Raw genomic sequence first — 23,192 nt, 5'->3', positions numbered from 1 at the left:
AAAAATAAAAAATAAAAAATCTATTTCTAAAATTATATATTAGGTTCTGATATCAGACTTATCGAAATTCTTTAAATTTTAAAATCTTAAACATAAAATTATTTTTAGTAATATGTTGGTTAAATATTTAAAAAATAATTATATTTTAAAATTATAATATTATTAAATATATATTTGCTTCTATTGTCAAAATTTTTTTGAACCGATCGTTTTTCATATAATCATACCCCAAGTCTAATTAATAACCATAGCTTCTATTTTACAATTCATTATATTTAAATCAAGAACTAAGTCCCCACCAAATCTAAACAAGAAAATTTTAATAAGGAGCTTTTGTTGCAACTTTGTCTATATGCATGAGCCAACAAATGACAATACTTTAGTTTTTCTTTAAGTGAAAAGTTTAGCTAAAATTGGTAATGATCATTTTACCAAAAAACCTTTTATATCAATAACAAAATCAAATCCACGTCCTTATAGAATATAAATCATCATGAACGATTGGCTACAGGTAACCCATATATGTACAAACCAAAAGTACTAGATTCTTTTCATAACTTCATCTTCAATCAATTTCAATTAAATAACAAATCATTTAAACTTTTGTTGAGATGCTGATAAATCATGTTAAATGTAAAGGTCATTGTTTTTTTTTTAATTGTGAATTTCACATAAGATGATACAAATATTGTTGAATATTTATTATTTTATTTGTACTGTCTTTAAGCCAAATATAAGCACAAGATTAGAAAATTAAAAAAATTAATACAATATCGTGTACAGGATGTCTCTTGAGGGATGGATTGGGAACTTGGGATCGAGGCGGACGCCGAATAGCTTGACTGCAGCAATGGGGGGAAGTACATGCAAAGACACTCCGACGCTCAAGTCAGAATGGATCTCAGAGGTCTAAGGTGTGTGGAATGAATGAATACCTGGAGAGACCTGGGTCCTCTATTTATAGGTGATGGTAGTTATCTTATCTTATCTTGCTTGGCTAAGATAAGGGAGACGTTTGAATTCGAAAGTCGGTTAGGAATTCTAGAGGGCCGGGTTCGGGCCCTCTAGAAGGGCGAGGCGGGTTGGACCCGGGTAATCGGGTTTGGGCGTAATCCCGGGTCATGGATCCGTGGGCTACATCCGTAACAGTTGCCCCCGCAGCGGGAGAGCGAGCAAGGTCGGTCTGTCGCTGGGAGGTGTGATCTTGATCGTGAGCTGGGTCTTTGGTTCTTCTCGGGTAGTCATTTGGCTTTTGGAGGGGAAGTTGGTGTCCCAGTCCTGGCTTTGATGTGCTGAAGATTGGCCGTTCTGGTCCGGCGCGGTCCTTCCGTGTCCAAAGCGCCTGTTGCGTTTTTCGAGGTGTGTTTTATTGGTTTCTTTTTCCCGAGGGGCATTTATTGTGAGGGGACGTTTTTAGGTGTCTTTCCCTTTATTGCCCCTATGCGCCTTTTTGTTACTTAGGGCTATTTGCGTCTTTTCCTATTTCTTTTGAAACGGTTTTGGCTTTCCATCTTACTTCCCTCGTTCATTTCATTTTACTTTCGTTCTCTCTTCTGAAAAATTTTTCCTTCTCTCTGTGGTGCTTTCTGGTGTTTCTTCGAGCTACTACTTCTTCCTCTACGCTTTTTTCAGGCCCCTTTTTCTGCATTATCAGGTTGGTATGCCTTCATTTTTCTTGCTTATGTGATGTTTTGGTGGCATTGTATTTTGTTATGCGTTATTCTTGTTGTTTTCCTTTCGTGCTGCATTTGTGTTTTTTGGGGTGGTGGTATTCGTGTTTGAAGGGGCTGAGCACCGTCGCGTTGGTTCGATAGTGGGTAGTAGGTTTTTTTCTTCCTAGCTTCTGCGTAGGATTGGTAGGCTGATGGTAGTGCTCCTCCCTGTTTTAGGTATGCACCGGCGGAGGAGTGAGAGTGTGGGTACTCTGATAGCCCCTTCCCGGGGCGTCCCCGCTCGTTACGCTTGGGTGACTAGCGATGTGTGGGGCGTTCCGTCGTGGATGACGGAGGCCGATCTTCAGAGGCTCCGTGATCAGGGGGCGATTTGTGGTGGCGGCAATGCGGAGCGGCAGTACGAGCTTGCCCTCCCGGATGCCGACGAGCGTGTTTGTTATCTAAATCTTGATTCACCCACTGTGCCGGACTGGATGTGGGTTTATGAGTCAATGTTCACTTGGCTCGGCATGCGACTTCCCTTTTCGCCGTTTGTTCAGGACTTGCTGAGTCGGTGTTCTGTGGCGCCGTCTCAGCTCCATCTGAATAGCTGGGCCACCGTCCGGTCTTTTGAGCTGGTGTGTCAGTATCTTGATCTTCCGGTGTCTGTGCTTGTGTTTCTCTTTCTTTTCTTATGCACTCTTCCGACTAAGGAGGGGAAGCATAAGAAAGGGTATATGTCGTTCCGGGCTCAGCCTCACCGTCGTATTTTTGGTTTATTTGAGGATTCTTTCCATGGTTTCAAGAGAGAGTATTTTAAGGTGCGCCCTGTTCGGGGGCATCATCCATTTTGGCTGACCTTAGAGGGTGAGCGTCGATTTCCGACCTACTGGAACTTCGGTGCCGGTCCGTCGGTTTTGACTAAGGTTACCTATGATGGCTTGTCTCCCAAGGATAAGGATATTGCTAGTGTCTTGTGGCATTTGTTCGGGGAGAGCCCGTTAAATCCTCGGGATGTCATGGGAGATCATGAGGCTTGTCGAACGTATATTGGTATGTGGTTTTGCTTCCTTTTTCATGTTTGCTTCCTGATTTTGTGCCTTTGTTGTTTTTTGATGTTTTTGATGTTTTCTCTTTGGTTTCTCTTCAGTTGAGATGGTTGGTGGTTTGACTTCTCTGGCGAGGCTGAAGGCTGCGATAGATCGGGAGGAGGGGTCGTCGGCTTCTCCTGCCACCCCTGTCTCTCATCCTGCTGTGGGCTCCCAAGCTGTTTCTTAGGAAGTGGTTTCGGCTGGGGTTAGGGCTGACATCCAGGTTCCCCCCAGTCCCGTGGACTCGCTTGAGGAGGAGGTCGTTGTGGTTTCGGCTGCTGAGGCTTCTCGGAAGAGAAAGAGGCTTGAGGGGCCTAGTAGTGAGACTTTGGGGGACGAGGGTGCCGTTCCTACTGTGATGGATCGACATTTTGATGCTTCAGGGTTCATAGATCAGCACTTGATGCCTGGCACAGAGCCATTTTTTGATGAATGTGATGTCTCTTTTCAAGCCAAGTCGGTGTATCGTGCCCTTCTCCGGTCTGCCGTTATTGTTCGGAAGGCCGAGCCCGTGATGGCTCAGGTCGGTTTATTGGATAAGAAGCTTCGCCACTCCCAAGCTGATGTGACCAAGTTGAAAGAGCAGCTTGAATCTACCGAGGTAGCGAGGGAGAAGGCGGTGAAGTATTCTGAGGAGGCCAGAGCAGAGATCCTCCGTCTTTCCGAGGTCGAGACTTCGCTTCTTTCGCAGCTGAGTGTGGAGAGGCAGCGGGCTTCCGATGCGGGTTCTCAAGCTACTGTGCTTCTCGATGAGGTGGAAGATTTGAAGGCTGAAGTTGCTGTTCTAAAAAAGGAGAAAGTGGAGTTATTGGCTGATGCGAAGAGTGCGATTGCGGCTACCGAGGAAACGATGAGGGCTCAAGCTTTGGTATTGGCCCCGAGTGTGGACGTGTCCGTGATGGGGGCTTTCAAAACCGTCCGTGATGGCTGAATTGTGGACCTCGAGCAGCTTCCTTTGTTATCTTGGTTTGTTTTGTTTATTTTGGATATTTGGTTTGGCCTTGGGCCGTATACTTGGTATGTTTTTGAACTTCGGTTTGTGCCTATTGTGGCTGTTGACATTTTGCTTTTGATGACTCGTGTGCTTTTTTGTTTTATTTTGAGCCATTATGTGTTTAAGCCGTTATGACTTTAAGACCTTTGGTAGGCCGTTAGTATTTTAGGGATATTCGTTTGTTAGGCCCCGAGGATGATCAATTCTCGATGTCGCGGCCGTGTCTTTATTCCGTTTTGGGGGAAGAGAAAAGGAAAAACACAATGGAATTTTCTTGGGCCTCATTAAAACCCTCCGTTTCTGGCGGGAAAGAGTACCCGTGATTAAAAAGAAGGGAAATAAATGTAGCGTGATAGAAGGGAAATGAGTAAAATCTAAGAAACATTTAGAGAGATAAGGGACGACCTAAGGAGGTCGGTCTAAGTGTAGTAGCGTCATAGGTTGGCGGCGTTCTATGTTCTCGGGACTTCGTCGCCGTTGAGTCGTTCGAGTTTGTATGCTCCCCTTCCGACAGTGGCTTTGATTCTGTATGGTCCTTCCCAATTGGGGGTGAGTTTTCCCTCTCCTGGGGTCGGAGCTCCGACGTCGTTTCGTCGTAGGACAAGGTCGTTGGGTGCAAAGTCTCGTTTGATGACGCCGTGGCTGTACCTTAAGCTGATTCTTTGTTTTAGGGCTAGTTCTCTGATATGAGCGATGCTTCTTGCTTCGTCGATGAGGTCGCATTCCGCTTCTTCGTCGTTCCTTCCGACCGTTTTTCTGGGGCTTGGGTCTCCTATCTCCACTGGGATGACGGCCTCTATATCGTATGTTAATCAGAACGGTGTTTCCCCTGTGGTCGTTTGAGGTGTTGTTTGGTATGACCATAGGACCGAACCGAGTTTGTCGGCCCATAGTCCTTTGGCTTCGTCGAGCCGTTTCTTGAGTCCTTTGACGATTATTTTGTTTGCGGATTCCACCTGTCCATTTGTTTGGGGGTGTTCTACCGAGCTGAAACGGTGGGATATGCGTAGTCCTTCTAGGAATTCTCTGAATTTTTTATCAGCAAATTGGGTTCCGTTGTCTGAGATAACGATCTCGGGGATCCCGAATCGGGTGATGATCCGTCGCCGAAGGAATTTTCGGCATTGGGTTGCCGTGATGGAGGCTAGGGGCTCGGCCTCGATCCACTTGGTGTAATAATCTATGGCGACGATGAGATATCGGAGTTGGCTGGGTGCCGTAGGAAAGGTCCCAACGAGGTCGATTTCCCAGGTGCCGAATGGCCGCTCTGCCGATATGATGCTGAGCTGGTGCGGGGTGGCCTGGTGGATGTTGGCATGCCTTTGGCATTTATCACAGTTTTTTACTAACTGCGTGGAGTCCTGGATAACCGTAGGCCAGAAGTAGCCGGCTCGGATGACTTTTTGGGCGAGGGTTTTACCTCCGATGTGGTGGCCACAACAACCTTCGTGGATTTCGCGGAGTATGTATTCCATGTCCCCGGGTTCGACACATTTGAGAAGGGGTTGCGAGAGTCCACGTTTGTATAGTTGTCCTGCGACAACCGTGTAGTTGGCGGCTTCTCTTTTCGTCCGTTTCTCCTCTTTGGGGTCTTCAGGTAGTGTTCCGTTGAGGAGGTATTGTAGGATAGGGTAGGTCCATGATCCTTGGCTAGAGAGTGTTAGGCAAGCATTAGCCGTAGTGGATATGGACGGCGATTTGACGACTTCCTGAATTAGCGATTTGTTGCCGTGTCCTGGTTTGGTGCTGGCTAGCTTGGAGAAGAGATCTGCTCTGGTATTTCGTTCTCTGGGAATGTGTTGTATGGTGATGTGATTGAACCCTTCTTTTAATTCGTTTACCTTGGCGAGGTATTATTGGAGTAGAGGGTCTCGTGTTTGGTAGTCTCCGTTGATTTGGGAGCTGACTACCTGCGAATCGGTGCTTACTTCCAGGACTTTTGCTCCGACGTCTTTGGCTAGGGCTAGGCCTGCCAGGAGGGCCTCGTGTTCTGCTTGATTATTAGAAATTGGGAATTCATATCGTACTGACTGTTCGATTATGACCCCGTTTTGGTTTTCAAGTATGACCTCGGCACCTCCGGAGGTGACGTTTGATAAGCCGTCGACGTGCAGCTTTCATGACTCGGGAGTGGGGTTTCTGGGAGTCATTTCGGTGATGAAGTCAGCCATGGCTTGTGCTTTGATTGCGTTTCGGGGTTCAAACTTGATTTGGAATTGGGACAGCTTGATGGACCATGCTAGCATTCTTCCCGCTAGGTCGGGCTTTTGTAGTACTTGTTTGACCGCTTGGTCGGTTCGGACCGTCATAGGATGGGCCTGAAAGTATTGTCGTAAGCGTCGGGAGGCCGTGAGGAGCGCGAAGGCGAGTTTTTCTAGACGTGAGTAGCGAGTTTCTGCGTCTTGCAAGACTTTGCTTATAAAGTATACGGGTTTTTGTTCTTTCTTCTCGTTTTCACGGATGAGTGCTGTTGCGAGTGCTTCTTCCGTTATGGAGAGGTATAAGTAGAGTGTCTCCCCTGTTTGGGGTTTGGCGAGGACTGGTGGTTTTGCTAGGACTCCCTTCAAATGTTGGAATGCTTCTTCACATTCTGTCTCCCATTTGAAGGGGGATCCTTTCTTCATCAGTTTGAAGAAAGGGATTGCTTTTTGAGCCGATGCTCTGAGAAAGCGTGATAGCGCCATCAGTCGGCCAGTGAGCATTTGGATGTTGTTAAGGTTTTTTGGGCTCGTCATCTCAAGGACGGCGCGACATTTCTCCGGGTTTGCTTCATCTCCGCGTTGTGTGATCATAAAGCCGAGAAACTTCTCTGCCTCCATCCGAAGGCACATTTTGCCGGGTTGAGTCGCATTTGGTGCTTTCGTAGGGTGTTCATTATGACCTTGAGGTCGCCAATGAGTTGTTTGCCGGATTCGGTCTTGGCGAGCATGTCGTCTATGTAAACTTCTAGTTTGCTTCCGGATAGGTTTTGGAATATCTTGTTGACAAGTCTTTGGTAGGTGGCTCCGGCGTTTTTCAGGCCGAAGGGCATCATTGTGTAGTAGTATGTCCCGTCTGGGGTGATGAATGCTGTTTTTTTCTCGTCAGGTCGGTGCATCGGAATCTGGTTGTAGCCGGAGTACGCGTCCATGAAGCTGAGGTATCGATGGCCGGATGCGGCATCTACTAAACCGTCGATGTTTGGTAGTGGAAAGGCGTCTTTTAGGCAGGCTTTGTTGAGGTCCGTGTAATCGACGCACATCCGCCACTTCCCGTTAGATTTCTTCACTAGTACGACATTGGCTAGCCAGGTCGTGCAGGGGAGTTCCCTGATGACGTTGGCTTCGAGTAGGGCTTTAACTTACCTTTTGACCTCGGCGGCTCGGTCTAGTGACATCTTTCGTCTCCTTTGTGCTACTGGTTTGGCTTTCGGGTCCACGGCTAGCCGGTGGGACATTAGGTCGGGGTTTATTCCCGGCATGTCGGCTTGTGTAAATGCAAACAAATCTCTGTTTTGTTTCAGGAGTTGGGAAAGGTCTTCTTTAAGGTCATATGGGAGGTTCCTGTTGATGAAGGTGTATTCTTCTTTGGTCGGCCCTATTTGTAGTTTTTCCATGTCGCCTTCTGGCTCTGGCCTGGGTTGGCCGTCTTGTCGAGCATCCAGGTTGTCTAGGAATATTCCGACCGCATCTCGCGATTTCTTTCGTAGAGCTAGGATGGTTTGTCACACTCTGCTGCGACCTCCCGGTCTCCGTGGATAGTACCGATGGAGCCGTCTTCGGTTCTGAACTTCATGAGGAGGTATTTGGTAAAGATGACGGCGGAAAAGTCGTTGATTATTTTTCTTCCGAGAATCACGTTGTAGGCGGTGGAGTCTTTTAGGACTACGAATTCAGATAGGATTGTCTTCTTCTGGTTACTTGTCCCTATGGTGATGGGGAGGGTGATTGAGCCGTCCGGTTTAAGAAAGTTGTCTCCGAGTCCGGTGACACCGTTGCGGTGTATTTGGAGGTTGTTGTTGTGGAGCCCGAGTTTGTCGAAGGCTCCTTGGAAGAGGATGTTTGAGTCTGCACCGGTGTCCACAAGTATCCTTCGTACTAGTCCTGTTCCGATCCTTGCCAAGATGACGAAAGGGGCGTCTTCATCCGAGGTGCCGTGCTGGCAGTCCTTAGGTAGGAAGGTTATCGTATTGGCGGTCACAGTGGTTGGAGTTTAGTTTCTGACGGCGTTCACTTTGAGATCTTTTTTCAGTGTTAATTTTGACTTCCCCGATACGTTTTTGCCTGTGATGACGTTTACTATGATGGTTGGGTCTTCCTCTGGGCTTTCCCTTCGGGGTTGTTTTTGCGTTCTTGGGTTGCGCCCTTCTCTTTCTGGTGACCTGTCTCTTTCCACACATTTTGGTTCTCTGATGAATTTGGCGAACTCTGAGAGCTTGCTGTCTCGTATGGCTTGTTCGAGGGCGTCTTTAAGGTCGAAACAGCCTTGTGTCATATGCCCGTAACTTCGGTGGTAGTCGCAGTAAAGGGTTTTGTTGCCTCCCGTTCTTTCTTTGAGTTGTCGGGCTTTCGGTATGATGCCTCGATATGCTATTTGGTGGTATATCTCGGTAATTGGTGCTGTCAGGGGCGTGTAATTAGAGAATTTGCCGATTCTTGGTGGTCAGCTTATGTTTGTCAGTTTGGGGTGGTCCCTTTGGTTTTCTCTAGGTGGTGGGTTATGTCGTGGTGCCGGGTTGCCGTGTTGGGTGTGGTTGTGTTGCCGCTTGTTGGCAGCGACGACCTGGCTGACCTCTTCGTCATTTATGTAATCTTTGGCGATATTTTGGATCTCGTGCATGGTCCAAACGGATTTGGTGGTGAGGTGTTTGCGGAAGTCTTCGTTCATGAGCCCGTTGGTTAAGCAAAGGCTTGCGACTGAATCCATGAGCCCGTCGACCGTTACGCATTCGTCGTTGATGCGGTCGAGGTATTTCCTTGTGGATTCGTCCTGTTTTTATGTGACTCCTAGCAAGCTGATGGGGTGTTTAGCTTTAGTGATTTTGGTCGTGAACTGGGCCATGAACTTTCGTGTGATGTCGTGGAAACCAGCTGTGGATTCGTTCGGGAGGGCGATGAACCATTTGATTGCTGGCCCGGCTAGGGTCACCGGGAAGGCCCTGCATCAAATTGCGTCGGCCGCTCCTTCTAGGTTCATCCTGGTCTCGAAGGCCGTTAGATGTTCTTTGGGATCTTTGGTTCCGTCGTACTTCATATCAGTGGGTTTATCGAAACCTTTGGGGAGTTTTGCTTTCAAGATCCTTTCCGTGAAAGGTATGGCTCCCATTATCGTGTGGTTGTTTCTTGTGCGCTTGGTCTCTCGGTGCCCCCGATCTTCGTCCAAGTCGTGTTGACGACTCAGGTCTCGAGAAGCGCTGCGGTTGTGCCTTTTGCTGTATCGCCGTTCTGGCGATTTTTCTCGCCTGTGATCGCGCGAGGTGCTGCGATCGTCTCTCCTGTCGTGTCGCTGAGTTGGCGATCTGCCGTGGCGAGATTTTGATCTGGAAGTTGCATGGCTTCCGTGTTCGTTATTGTATCATTCCTTGGCAGTCAATCTGCCTTCGAGTTCCTGGACCCGGAGGCAGAGATCTTGGATGATTTGTGCCGCCTTGTCCCCTGTTTTGTCAGGGTGTCGCGGTTCCGTGACGATGTGGTCATTTTCCTTATTCTGTGTATGGTGGATGGTGCTTGCTATCCTTCCTTGGTTTGTGACATCCTGATGTGTTCTGGGGTCGGATTTCTTATTCGAGAGTCATCCCGGCTTGGGAGGCTTCTTCAAGTACGTCCCCCATTCCGGTTTAGTCGGCACAAGTTCCCCACAGACGGCGCCAATGTACAGGATGTCTCTTGTACGGGTTGAGGGATGGATCGGGAACTTGCGGGTCGAGGCAGACGCCGGATAGCTTGACTGCAACAATGGAGGAAAGTACCTGCAAAGACACTCCGACGCTCAAGTCAGAATAGATCTCAAAGGTCTAAGGTGTGTGGAATGAATGAATATCTGGGGAGACCTGGGCCCTCTATTTATAGGTGATGGTAGTTATCTTATCTTATCTTGCTTGGCTAAGATAAGGGAGACGTTTGAATTCGAAAGTCGGTTACGAATTCTAGAGGGCCGGCTTCGGGCCCTCTAGAAGGGCGAGGCGGGTTGGACCCGGGTAATCGGGTTTGGGCGTAATCCCGGGTCATGGATCCGTGGGTTGGATCCGTAACATATCGCTTATTATTAAATGAAATTTTGGAAAAGGAAAAAAATTGGAAGTAAATTATTCTGTAGCGCTATTATTATCATTAATGGTAAGAGAAATAAATAATATTTAATATATCATTTCTCTGTTAATTATGTATTATTTTGAATTAGAAGATCTTTTTTCGAATAAAAATATATATTGTGTTGCTAGATTTTTCATTTAAAAAAATGAGTATATTTCTTACTGAAAATTAATATTTGAAATAATTGATTTAGTAGAATGGTATTTTATTAGAGAATATCAAAATAAGAATTACATTACATAGTCAAACGTATTCAAATTTTAACTTATATCTTTTTAAAACTACTTTAAAAATTTTCAATTTCTACACATGTATCCTTATAATAGTTACAACTTTTTTTATAATTAATAATTGTATTTAGTTTTAAATATTTTTTTAGATAAACAATAATTTTTTTTTTATATTTTTAATGTTGTTTAGAGAGAACAGCAGTCACATACAAATACAACCCTTGTATCTTAGGGAAGATACTGTAAAGTGGTGATGGGCATGAAAGTCAAATGAAAGAAAGCTCGCATGATATCATTTTCAGTAGGGAATTCATCTCAATTTTTATTTTAGAAAAATTCTACATCCATGTAAAAATTACATGGATGGTATCCAAGTACCTTCCACTCCACGCCCCCACACACTCGTTTGTTTTACACACGCTTCTTATAACGTATATAACATAATCCTTATTTTGTGTGATCAACATTTCTCAACGTAAACCTTTCCATACAACGTAAACGTTCTTCTTCTTCCTGTTCTCCTTCGTTGTTTTCCTCTTTCACGTTTTTCTTCTCTGCATTATGGATATGGATTGACTTCAACGCAATTAGCTTCGTCGTTCATCTTCTTTTTCGTTTTCTTCTTCGATCTGCACTTTTGAATTGGAACAATGAATGAATCAACTTCAAATTAGTTGAATAAGTGCGATTTGAATAATTCTTTTGAAACGCATCAATTTGATGAGGTTTGAATTATTGAATTTTGAATAGAATTCAATGGAATGAAATTGCTAATTTTATTTGAAGTGAATTGAATGGACTGAGGTGATCTATATCTGAATTGAAATGAATTAAATTGATAATATGTAACTTTGAGTAACTGTGAGTGTGAGTACCTGTGAGTAACTGTGAGTAAATATGAGTAACTTTTCGGTTCGGTAATTACCAAAGAGTTGATTCACCATGTGCATGTTTTCGGTTCGTTATGCAGAAAGGAGTCTAAAAATAATTAGACGAATATAGTGTTTAAAGTTTAGGGTTCATGGTTTAGGGTTCAGGGTTTAGGGTTCAAGGTTTAGGGTTTAGAGTTTAGGGGTTTAGGGTTTAGGGTTTAGGGTTTAGGGTTTAGGGTTTTAGGGGTTTAGGGGTTTAGGATTTATGGTTTCAGGGTTAACGGTTTAAGGTTCTGGGTTTAGTGTTTAAGGTTTAGAGTTTAGGGTTCTGGGTTTAGTGTTTAGTGTTTAGAGTTTAGGGTTTAGTGGTTCAGTGTTCAGGTTTTAGAGTTTAGGGTTTAGGGTTCAGGGTTCAGGGATTCAGTATGTTTCCAACTTTTGGTTCGCCAAGTGTATCAATTTCGGTTCATCGTGTTCAGGGTTGAGGGTTTATGGTTTATGGTTTAGAGTTAGGGGTTTAAGGTTTAGGGGTTCATGGGTCAGGGTTTAGGGTTCAAGGTTTAGGGTTTCAGGGGTAAGGGTTTTAGGGGTTTAGGGGTTCGGGGTTTAGGGTTTAGGGTTTATGGTTTTAGGGTTTAGGGTTTTAGGGGTTTTAGGGGTTTAGGGGTTTATGGTTTATCGGCTCAGGGTTCAGTGTTCAGGGTTCTGGTTTTAGTGTTTAGGGTTTAGGGTTTAAGGGTTCATTATGTTTCCATCTTTCAGTTCTCCCAGTCTATTAATTTTGGTTCACTGTGTTCTTTTGGAGTTCATAATGTATTGGTAAATATAGTGATTGCAATCACTAAAAACTTGGAATAAAACAGCAGCCAGACAGTTCCAACAGATATATAAATTAACATCTCAGATGAGTAATCGATGTTTAATCAAATATAAATATTAACATTAACATTTAGATTAATATTCACATATATACATTTGAAGTAAGCATTTTTTGCTTTTTAAAAAAGTTAAACAAAATATTGTTAATTACAAACAGCCAATCCTAGTATATGCTATTTACTATCTAAATCCCCAGATGTGAATTTACAATAAGGGTTGGAGAGGGCAGCAGATGGCTTCGGGAGTCTTATTGCTTCAGATTCCCAAATCACTTGGTCTCTAATTTTGTTCAATTCATGCAACAGAATGTGCGGACCATATTGGTATCTGAAGCTATCAATCTCTCCCTACATTTCAATTGAAAGGAATTAGTTACATAAGAAATAAACCCAACTGAAATCAGAAAAGAAAGAAGTTTATAACTTTAGAAAGTACTAACTTGTGTTCAAGCTCTATATTTATATCTCTTTCTGCTTCTGATACTTTGTGGATGAATTTTTTCAAGCCATTTCATGACGTATATCCCACAATCATAGCTAAGCAAGAATTGAGTATAATATGATTAATAGTCTACAAAATAAAACATATTAAAAGTAGCACTATAGAAGAGAACGATTCTTACTCTGTACGTTGACCATTTAGTAAGATATACTCTACTTCTACTCCTAGTCCATCCTCCATTAACAGTTCCCCCCAGCATAAACCCTCATTTGAGAAATTATTAATCCCTGAAAGGTATGCAAAAATTGAACAAAATAAATCAACAACACTCAACCGAACTCACTTCATTTACTGAATAATTTGAATAATTTACAGAAAAATAACTTACAACAAATTTGTTCAGTTTCTTCCTCGAATCAGGTATATTTTCTGGCAGCTTATTGATAGGGTCAAGCACATAGAATTTCTTTTTGTTCACATCGGCAATCCACAACCACCAATGTGCTCCATTGCAAATTGGCACAAATAGCTGAAGTTTGGAAAAATAATAAAATATTTCAATCAAAACAATAGCAAACAAGAGAATTATTGAATAATTTTTAGAAATTACAACTTACAAATGGGTGCGATGCAAGTTTTCTTTTGTCAAGAAACTGACGGTGGTGGGCATACGGTTCAATATCGAACCGGTAGGCCTTGTTTGTACTTTTATCAATGTAGGACTCGCCATGTGTTCCCAACATAAAATTCTACAAAAAAAAATATAAGTTAAATCACATTTGCACTAAACCCAACACAATTCATGCACCGAACCGAAAACAATTCATGTGCTGAATAATACTTGAAAAACATTCAATTATCATGAGAAAAGTTTTCTTTATGCAAAAGAACTCAACAAAACACATAACAATGAGGTGAATCAATATTAACATTCCCACTCTACCAAACAGTAATCAACAATGAATAAGAAATTTAGCTTATCACAATATCCAGCGGCACAATATATATTAGTTCTTGATACCACCGAACTTTTATTTCGTTGAGAATCATGTTGTATATACAAACCACCTACAGGATGAAAATTTATGAGATATACTATATAAGATTGTTTAGAAAAATCATTAACGTTAACGCAAATGGTAAAGCATTTATCGTGGCATGTACTTGTTCTTTGAACATTAGAGACATGAAATATATTCTCTTAATGCCTCGTAAAGTGTCTCGTGTTTCAAGACAAATATTGGATCATATTCATTACTACCATCTTTTGTCTTTTTCACATGTGTTATCCAATGATAACACTTTTCAATCAACTCATTTGTGATTTTTTCATTTTCTCCGGGGTTTTGTAAACTTCAGAAACTGGTAAGGTTAGTTATGAAGTTGTTGCTTCAGCAAAGTTTAATACTGCTGTCACTCCGCATCTACCACTGCCTCTTTCAAAATTTCAAACTGTGAAACATTCAGTTGAGAGGGCTAATCTAGTTGAGATGCTGGTGGCAAAAGCGGATCTAAGGGGGCCTAAAGTGGCCATGGTCTCCATTTTTTAAAAAAAAAAAAGTAGTATTAATACTTCTATACTTATCACTTTAAAATAAAACTATAACATTCGTTTTGCAATCAGTTTCAGGAATTAATTCACTACAAGAAAAACACTCATTCAGGTACATTTGAAAAGTGTAGTTAAAAGTGAAAAAAATGATGCCTTAGGCAAAGGCTACGTTTTTCAGGCTACGGAGACGCTTGAGTAGGGGATTCCTATTCAGCCGTTGCCTATTCTCAAAGGCTACGTTTTTCTGTACCAAAGTCTACGCTTTTGGCGTTTGGGAATAGGGTGCGCTTTTCAAGTGATGTTGTTCAGGACCAAAGGTTACGCTTTCCAGCTTCTATGCTTACCAGAATAGGCTACTATAACAACCCTAATTTTCGAGTACGTGAGATCTTTTCTAAAGATACGGAGAACTCCGGAGGATCGGTAAAAGGATAACCTTTGATATATCATCAAGTATCTCAATCCTCATTGTCATTATGTCATCTTTAAGCTAGAACCTTTTCCGAGTCAAGCTCGATAACGCAGTCACGAAGAACATAGTTTTTGAACCGTATTGGTTAGGAGTTTTGATCCGGTTTTTCGTAAATAGTCTCAGTTTGATGAACCGGACTCGATTCATGAGAGAAGAGAGATAATAGGGTAATATCATCATTATATGAGTATTAGAAGCTTCTTGAATGATATTATAAGGTTACCTGGTCAGTTTTAGTTAAAAACAGAAAATCGGTTTAACCGGGTTCACAGTTTACTGGTGCAGCTTAGCACCAGCACTCTCTGATGACTTTAGCAATGCTAAGGCCTCATCATACATGTTCTATTCTCATAATAAATATGTTACTAGTGTCATTTATGCTAGTAGCTCAGAAAATAATTTTTAGAGATGTTTTTACGAGTGTTCCGATACACCTAGTTTTAGTTGTTATACACCTGAGATATTTTAATATTATTTTAATCCACCTCCAAGCCAACCAATCACAACTCACCCTACACCCCCAAAACTCCCAAGGCTGCCTCATTTGCTCATTGTGGCCGAAAATCACCAAGAGAAAAAGGAGAGAAAGTTCTTGGTTCATAAATCTTGAAAGCTTGATTTCTTCTGAACTAAAACTCAAATCAAAACTCCGATTTCACCAAAATGATCCTCTCTTCTTCCTCTACATAACCATGTGACTTATCAAGGCTAGAAATAAGGTGAGATGGCTGTCTCCCTCCCTCTTCAATTCGGTTTTCAAGGAAAACCATGTAAACATGTGTTTTCTTGATGTTTTTCCTTAGGAATCATGCTTAACTTGACTTGAGGGCCAAGAAACGTGAATTTCCAGCAAGTCTAAGGTGAGATATCTCTTCCTAACATACTGAGTGAGATTTGGTCAGTTGAGAGTTTTTGGATTTAAAGTTGTTCTTGATGTGATTTAGGAGGAAAAAGTGCTTAAGGACCACCTGAAAGTTTAACCGAATTAGGAGCAGCAAAACCAGGTAGGGTTTGACGAATTTAATCTTGATTGATTGTGTTTGAGTTGTGTAATTATGATATGGTTTGGCTGTGCTTGAAATTGATTGTTTATATGAGTGATTCTTGTTGAAAGTTTGTTGAAAATTTGATGAAATTTGATGATATTTAAGCTATGAATGTTGTTCTTGAGGGCTGCTGGAAAACGAAACCCTAGGTCTTAAATTGGGGTTCAATTTGTGTTAAAATCATGTAGAAAAGATGGGGTTTTAGTGGCTGCAATTTTATTTTGAATTATGGTAAAAATCGGTTGCTGAAAAGACTGAAAAACGGGTAAAAACAGAGAAAGAATTTAAAGAATATATGAAGAACATGAAGAACACTTTGAGTGTGGTGAAGAACATTGAAGAACACCTTTTAGATCTTAGAAAGGGCAAGGAAGTAATTATTTTGGTGTTTAAGGGGTTATTTGGTAATTTCTGAAAGTTAGGGTGGTAAAAGTAGAAATATTAAAAGTTACGGGTGGTAAAAAGTGAATTTTAAAGGTTAAAGGTTAAAGTAAAGTTAATTTTCGAAAATATATTAATAAAATAATAAATAATAATAAAATATTAAATAATAATATTTAATTAAAAATAATATTTTAATAAAAATAATAAAATAATGCAGAAAATGCAGTTTTCTGTAAAAGCTTTAGAAAGACAACTTTAAGTGCAGAATCTCATAATTACCTTCATAAAACACTTAGGGAGTGGTAATAACATGTTAGTGAGGCAAAGATAAAAGAAAGATAAAAAGTTGAAGAAAAGATAAAAGTCGAAGAAAAAGTCTGTAATGTTTTAATGGCAGAAAAACAGACAGAGATTAGTGAACGAACTAGGGCAACATAGTTAGTCCTTGAGTTGCGACTAGGGTTAAGTATTATATGAAAAGTTAAACTGTTTCAGTATAGACTTAATGAACCTATACTTGGGACAGGCTAACTATTCATACCGAAATTTACATAAGCTTTAAATACATGCGTTAAGCAGAGAAAAGAGTAACTAGAGCAGAGTAAAAAGATACAGAGAACAGAGTAAAGAGATAATGAGAAAAGAGTAATATAACAAAAAGAATAGAGGAGAAGAGTATAAGAATAAAGAGTTAAGCCTTGTGGCACGATGTTCTGTTGTATGTTCATCTGCTGCTTTTCCATTGGCCCTAGAGGTCCTGTAGGCCCAAGTTCACCTACAGTGAGTTGTTATTCCTGTAGGCCGAAGTTCACCTACAGTGAATATCAATTGTGCATCTCAGGGTGTTGCTCCTGTAGGCCGAAGTTCACCTACAGAGAGTTATGATACCTGTAAGCCGAAGTTCACTTACAGGGGCGCCTTTTCTGTAAGCCGAAGTTCACTTACAGAGGTGCCATTTCTATAGGCCGAAGTTCACCTATAGAAAGTTGTTATGTTGTGATTGAACAGAGAAAGAAAGAGGTAATGTATAAGAATGTGAAAGTGATGATGAATAACGAGATTAATAATGAATGATGGTAATGATAATGATTATGTGATGATCTGCTACATGAAGGCAGTCAGATAGATGGTGGTACGACCACTGAGAACGCTTTCCTGGGATACCTTGCTATAATGCTTTGCTGTAAGACAGAGGTTGCTTACAGAGGTATCAAGATGAATGTGCTCCTGTAAGACAGAGGTTGCTTACAGTGAGTGTGTTGTTGCTCCTGTAAGACAGATGTTGCTTACAGTGAGTGTGTTGTTGCTCCTGTAAGACAGAGGTTGCTTACAGTGAGTCTGTTGGGCATATATCGGCTAATAAGTGCCACCCTGCAAGACAAAGGTTGCTTGCAGTGGATACCCTGCAAGACAAAGGTTGCTTGCAATGGGTATTGCCAACAGGAAAGCCTTATCCAGACAGAGGTTGCTGGGTAACGTCGGGAGCGGGTATGTAACCGACAGATGAGCTCATTACCTGCGCTAGGACTAGACATGCATCATACTTGGTTGTGCATTTTCTCTATTATGATCGTTGCATGAATGTATGCTTTCTTTGTTTGTATTCTATTCTCTGTGTTTGTGTCTGTGTTTTACTTTCTTGTATTCTTCTGTTTGTGATCTTTTTCTGTTTTCTCTATTTTCTCTATTTTTCTGTCTTCTATTTACTACTTCTCTATATTCTGGTATTAGTCTGCTAAACAACACAAAATTAATGAACGTAACTAATAACCCCGGCCCTACTAAGAACTCCCCAGTTCTTACCCCTTCTCTCTCCTTCCCCCTTCAGATGGAAGTAAGAGTACCTTACCGTAGTTCGCTGATGACTGTTCGTAAAGAGGATTCTGCTCTAGGTAGTCTTCTGAGTCTAGGGTGAATTCCGTTTTCTGTTCATATGTATATACGGTGAGGCCAGCCAACGTCTGCACCCCGCTTATCTACAAACTTTAGCCTAACTCCTTCGTACGATGTTGCTGTTATGTGGCCACTCGATGAAGTACTTGAGAGATGCTCTTTGATGTCATATGATCGTGCAGAGGAGTAGTATACGACCTTCCACCTTTTGATGACGTTCCACCTGACTTGAGTTTTGAAGACTTAGAACGTACTTTCCCTCGCTTTAGTAGTTTAGAGGGACTAGGCGAGCATAGAGTCTAGGCTAGCCTGGGTGCCAGCTTAGGGACCTCTTGAACAGGTCAGGACCTGGGATGTTGTATGTATATATATGTATATAGTTATTATCTAGCTATATCTAGGGGTGTTCTAACTAACAGTCTATATTCTAATAAAGGCTGAATCACCGAATGTTGTCAACTACTTGTGATGTGTTTATGTGTGGTTGTTTATAACTGTTTATATATTATTAGTTGTGAATTGATTATGAATGATACTGTTTGTTAATCCAAATGTTTTAAAAAAAAAAGTACCTCGTAAAATAACTACGCTTTTAACAACGAATCAGGCTCATATAGTAAATAATAGATAATAATTAGGAAGACAAGTTGGTAGCGCTCAGTTTCTAGTATGATCATGACTTACCAGAAATTGGGTCGTTACAGCTACACTTATCCTTGCTACTGCATCACTTGTAAAGCGTAACCATATTGTATACCATAGCTACTCTATATAAGTGTAGCCTTAGGTCCCTGATTTTTTTTCTATATATATTCTAATAATCTTTTTTTCTAAAACCTAATATTTAGTAATATGATTATATATATAATCCTATTTTTAAATTAAATTAATAAAAAATTATAAAATAAAAATAAATATATAATAATATCATACAATATTCTTTAAGCAATAAAAATTATCCTTTAACAAAATATATTTATAATAAACTAAAATTATTGGGATGATCATAAATGATTATTCATACATCTCACACTAAATTAAGCATACCCATATTAAAATATACATTAAACCACTTAGAATTTATTATTAATAAACTACAAAAACTAAAATATTGTATCTTACATAAGTATCTTCTAATAAAAGTCATTAATCTTCTTATAGAAGAGAAAAACAAATTGATGTCAAATAGAGAATCTAACATCTGCGACTGAATTGAACATATATTGAAGCAAATTCTTGGCTTCTCCCATTGAACGCAACTGATTCCGGCGTCCTCTATTCATAAATGACCGTTCTCATTTTTTTGCTTCGGAAAGTTGAGAAGTCATTGCCACAAATAAATTAGATGATATGCTTAACATGCCTTCAAAAAAAAAAGTGCCGGTGTCTCCATATGTCAGCGATCATTAGTGACATAGTAGTAAAGTTAACTTACCAACTTGACTCATAGTGATATCTTTCAGGAACTAAATTGAAAGTATTGAATTTTTAATCAGTTTAATGGACCATATCGGACCATATCGACTTATGTGTGATTTTTGATAATCCAATTTAAATATTATCTCGTGAATCAAGTCACGTGAGACCAAATAGGTTAATTGACACTACTTACCAATACCTTTAATGATAGTTTTTCATTACTTAGAACAGGCACTTTGCTTCCGAAAACTCGCTTTGATACATCAGATGCCTTTGATGACCTGCATTATTATCCAACAACTCATATATATTTTGTCACTTTCTCCTAATCAAGAAAGAGACAAATATGAATGACGATGATTCATCAGTTAATAGTACCTAGTTTTATCAACAGAGAAGGAAGAAGAAATAGAAGTAGAAGTAGTAATAGTTGTAGTAGTTGAGGTTCCATTTCCATAATTTGAAAGACGGAAATAAATTGGTGTTAGTTCAGAAAGTTGGTCATTTGCAATAGCCAAAATGCCAAATGATCCAAAAGCACTTCTCTCAACACCACCAACTTCACACCCTTCAAAATTTAGAGTCCTCCTTATTCACAATTCCTTCTGATGCCAACAATTCTATTTCAAATTCAGCAAATATGTCCAACCGAACAACCAAAAATAAATAAATAAATAAAAATCAGGAACATATAAAGTAAAAATATGATTACTGTGAGATACAAGTTCTAACAATGCAACCAATAACTATGGACAAACCTGTGTTGCAGGGCCAATGTGTAATGGCACTACTGTGCCAGGTTTAACCAATAATTCCTTAAATTCATCACTAAAACAATATTTATCTCTTTTAAGTTACTAACATGTAATTTTTTTTAGTGTGTAATATATTAAAATATAATTAATCTATAATTAATATAATAATAATAAACTAATAATACTACTTTTTTATAAAAAAAAATGGGGGGACCATGGTCCAATAACAGCCATCAACAACCATGTACCTAGGTAGTAGTACACAAGAATCTCAGCGGATTTTTGAGGTTGCTTGATAGCGATTTCTACGACGGAGATTCTTTATATAGTACAACCATGCATATTCACTTGGCTTGATTTCAATAACAATTGATGAATTTTTTGAAGTGTGCTTGTTCATAAACTGGTTCTGATCCTCTTCATTGATCAACTCTTGGATTCGATCAAGAGAGACTTTTGTTTGAGCTATCATGGAAATCAGCTCAGGAAGATTGCAGATTGGTTCCTTCAGAATCCGAAAAGTTGCCAAGGCTGAGAGGACAGTAGCCGCAGTCAGTTCTGTGTTCACCAGTATGCAGATGCCGGAAGTAACAACAGAAACCAAAGTTGGAGAAGTCCAGAAAAGAGTGGCTACTGCTGAGCCAGTGTAGAGGTACTTCTGCAGCCAACTCTTCTCAGTGTCTCTCAATTGGAGGAGTTTCTGTAAGAATGTAGATTCCCATGAATGCAATTTCAGTATCCTTATGTTCTTCATTATCTCTCAAGTCATCTTGATTCTTGTATCCTTAGCTTCCATGATCTTGGAGTGTAAATTTTCTTGCATATGGCCAAAGGTGTTTTACACACCATAACCAAAATGGTGACAGCAAGTGCAGAAATTGAAGGCAAGAATCCCAAGTTTATGTACAATATCACTAAGCCCAAAATAACCTGAACTGGAAGCAACCAAACTCCATGAATGTACCAGCAGAAATCCCCAATTCTTTCAACATCCACATTCACCAAGTTTATGATTTTTCCATGGGTTGGCCCTGCACACTCGAATTCCAATTCTCTGAGCACCAAAGTACCATTGTCTTTGGCTCAGTGACTCCAATGTCTTTGAGAGGAAGAATATGAATGCAAGAATGAGGCCGCATTGGATGCTTGAATTGGAATTATCATCCCCCAAGAAATTCACAAAGTATGTAATCAACAATGGACCCATATAGGATGCAATTGTATTAACCCCTTCAAATATAAAACAAAAACAAATCAGTAATCACCATAAACAATAAATGTAAAAAAGTACATAGCATCCAAAGAGTAATAAAATATACCGGCAAAAACTGCATTTAAAGCCAAGGACTTCCACACAGAACTGGTTATAGCTTTAGTCAAGGAAGCCCCTTCAAGTTTCTGTTTGCCAAGCGATTCTTCCAATAAGGAAGAAGCATTTTCTGCAGTGTCAGAATGAGGAACATCAGGAATGTGAGCAAGCTCAAGCTTCTGAACTCGACCCTTTCTAAAAATGGGATTCAGCCATCGAAATGTGAGTTGGCTCCAAATGCCTGCAGTTGTGAAGTTCTCTCCATCTTCATCATCATCATCATCATCTTCTTCTCCAGGGTGAACCAAGAGCTGTTCCATGTCAGTGTTGTGTTGTTCTTCTCTTGCACATAAATTCGAACACAAAAGCTACAACAACATAGGCAAGGAAACCACACCAACTATGTTATCATCCTCTGACAAGAAATTCCAGAAGTCCAAGTATTCAAAGTTGTTCTTCATTAGTCCAGACCCACCAGAGAACCAGAACAAAAGGGAATCTTTTGTTGTCTCTTGTTGTCTTCTTCATTGAATAGAATGAAACCAAGCTTGCCATAACCCATGTTAGAGCAAATGTAACAGAACTATATCTCACTATGATCAGATCTAGAATTGATCAAAGGAGATAGGACCCAACAAGAACAAATTCAACCAAGTGGCTTTATCATGTGAGGAAAGTTGAGATGGGTATCCTGTATCAGAATCAAATTATATATCTTTTTTGTTTTTTCATCAAGTTAATTATATAACCTTTTTGTTTGTAAATTAAACTACTTTATTGGTCCTACTATTGGCATACAGGTGACATGCATATTATTGGAACTAAGGTAGCTAGGTTTAGTAATGCAGCTCCACTTGCTCAACAAGTACTGTTTCATTATTGTTATTGGAACTTATATATATATAGACAACACATATATATGGAAAGTGTTTCCTAAATTCATTAAACAGTCAAGAGATAAGTCACAAAATAAAGCACGTGCATGTTGAAATAGGAAAAAAAACCAAAATATACTTATGGAAAGTTGCTTTAGTTTGGATCAGTGCTAATGCGTGCACTAAATTAATGCTGGGATATGGTGGATAAGTAAAACCTAAAATGCATTTATATACATGAGTCATCAGCATTTCTGTTCTTAGCTTAATATATAATTAACTTTTTGAAACTATCTTAAGAAGAGGTGGATCTAAGGGGGCTTAAGGTGGCATGGTCCTCCCATTTTTTTTAAAAAAAAGTAGTATTATTAGTTTATTATTATTATATAATTAATATATATATATATATATATATATATATATATATATATATAGATTAAGTATATTTTAATATATTACACACTAAAAAAAATTACATGTCAGTAACTTAATATGTATAAATTATAATGTGTATTATAATATATTAGTAACAAATAAAAAAATAAGTTTAAAAATAATAAAAGCTTATGAATATATAAATAATTGAAAAGTTATTGAAATATATAGGGTTGAATTAATGTAAAAAATCAACAACTATAAAAAAAATTTATTTTGACTTTTTCTATGACAACAATAACAATTGAATAGACTTTTTAAACAATAAAAATTATTAAAATAAGATAAAAAATAAATTTTTAGCAGATTATTATATGATTGTATATGTTGAAAAAGAGAATGTTTCAAAATTTATTCCAGATAATAAATTGATAATTTTAGTTATATGAAATATCACTGAACAAATTTAAAAATACCAAAACTTAAAGTATGTAGTTGAATGTTGATTTTTATATAATATATTCTTAATTTTGACCTATATACTATAAATTATATTTTGTTGACTTTTTGTTATATTGTATTTTAATTTATTTTATATTTAATTTGGTTTCCCTCTTATAAAATTTCTAGATTCGTCACTGGATGGATAAGTAAAACCTAAAA

The 23,192-nt window shown here is 39.7% G+C and overlaps 1 pseudogene; it reads right to left on the bottom strand.

Annotated features, from left to right (window-relative positions):
- Nucleotides 1–12,181: 12,181 nt before the first annotated feature.
- On the bottom strand, nt 12,182–22,156 carry LOC130981233 (ABC transporter C family member 13-like; annotated as a pseudogene).
- Between the last annotated feature and the right edge of the window lie 1,036 nt (nt 22,157–23,192).

Source organism: Arachis stenosperma, chromosome 1 (genome assembly GCF_014773155.1).
Source record: "Arachis stenosperma cultivar V10309 chromosome 1, arast.V10309.gnm1.PFL2, whole genome shotgun sequence".
NCBI lineage: Eukaryota > Viridiplantae > Streptophyta > Magnoliopsida > Fabales > Fabaceae > Arachis > Arachis stenosperma.
Note: the sequence above shows the minus strand (reverse complement) of the source record. Positions and strands in the feature narration are given on the sequence as shown.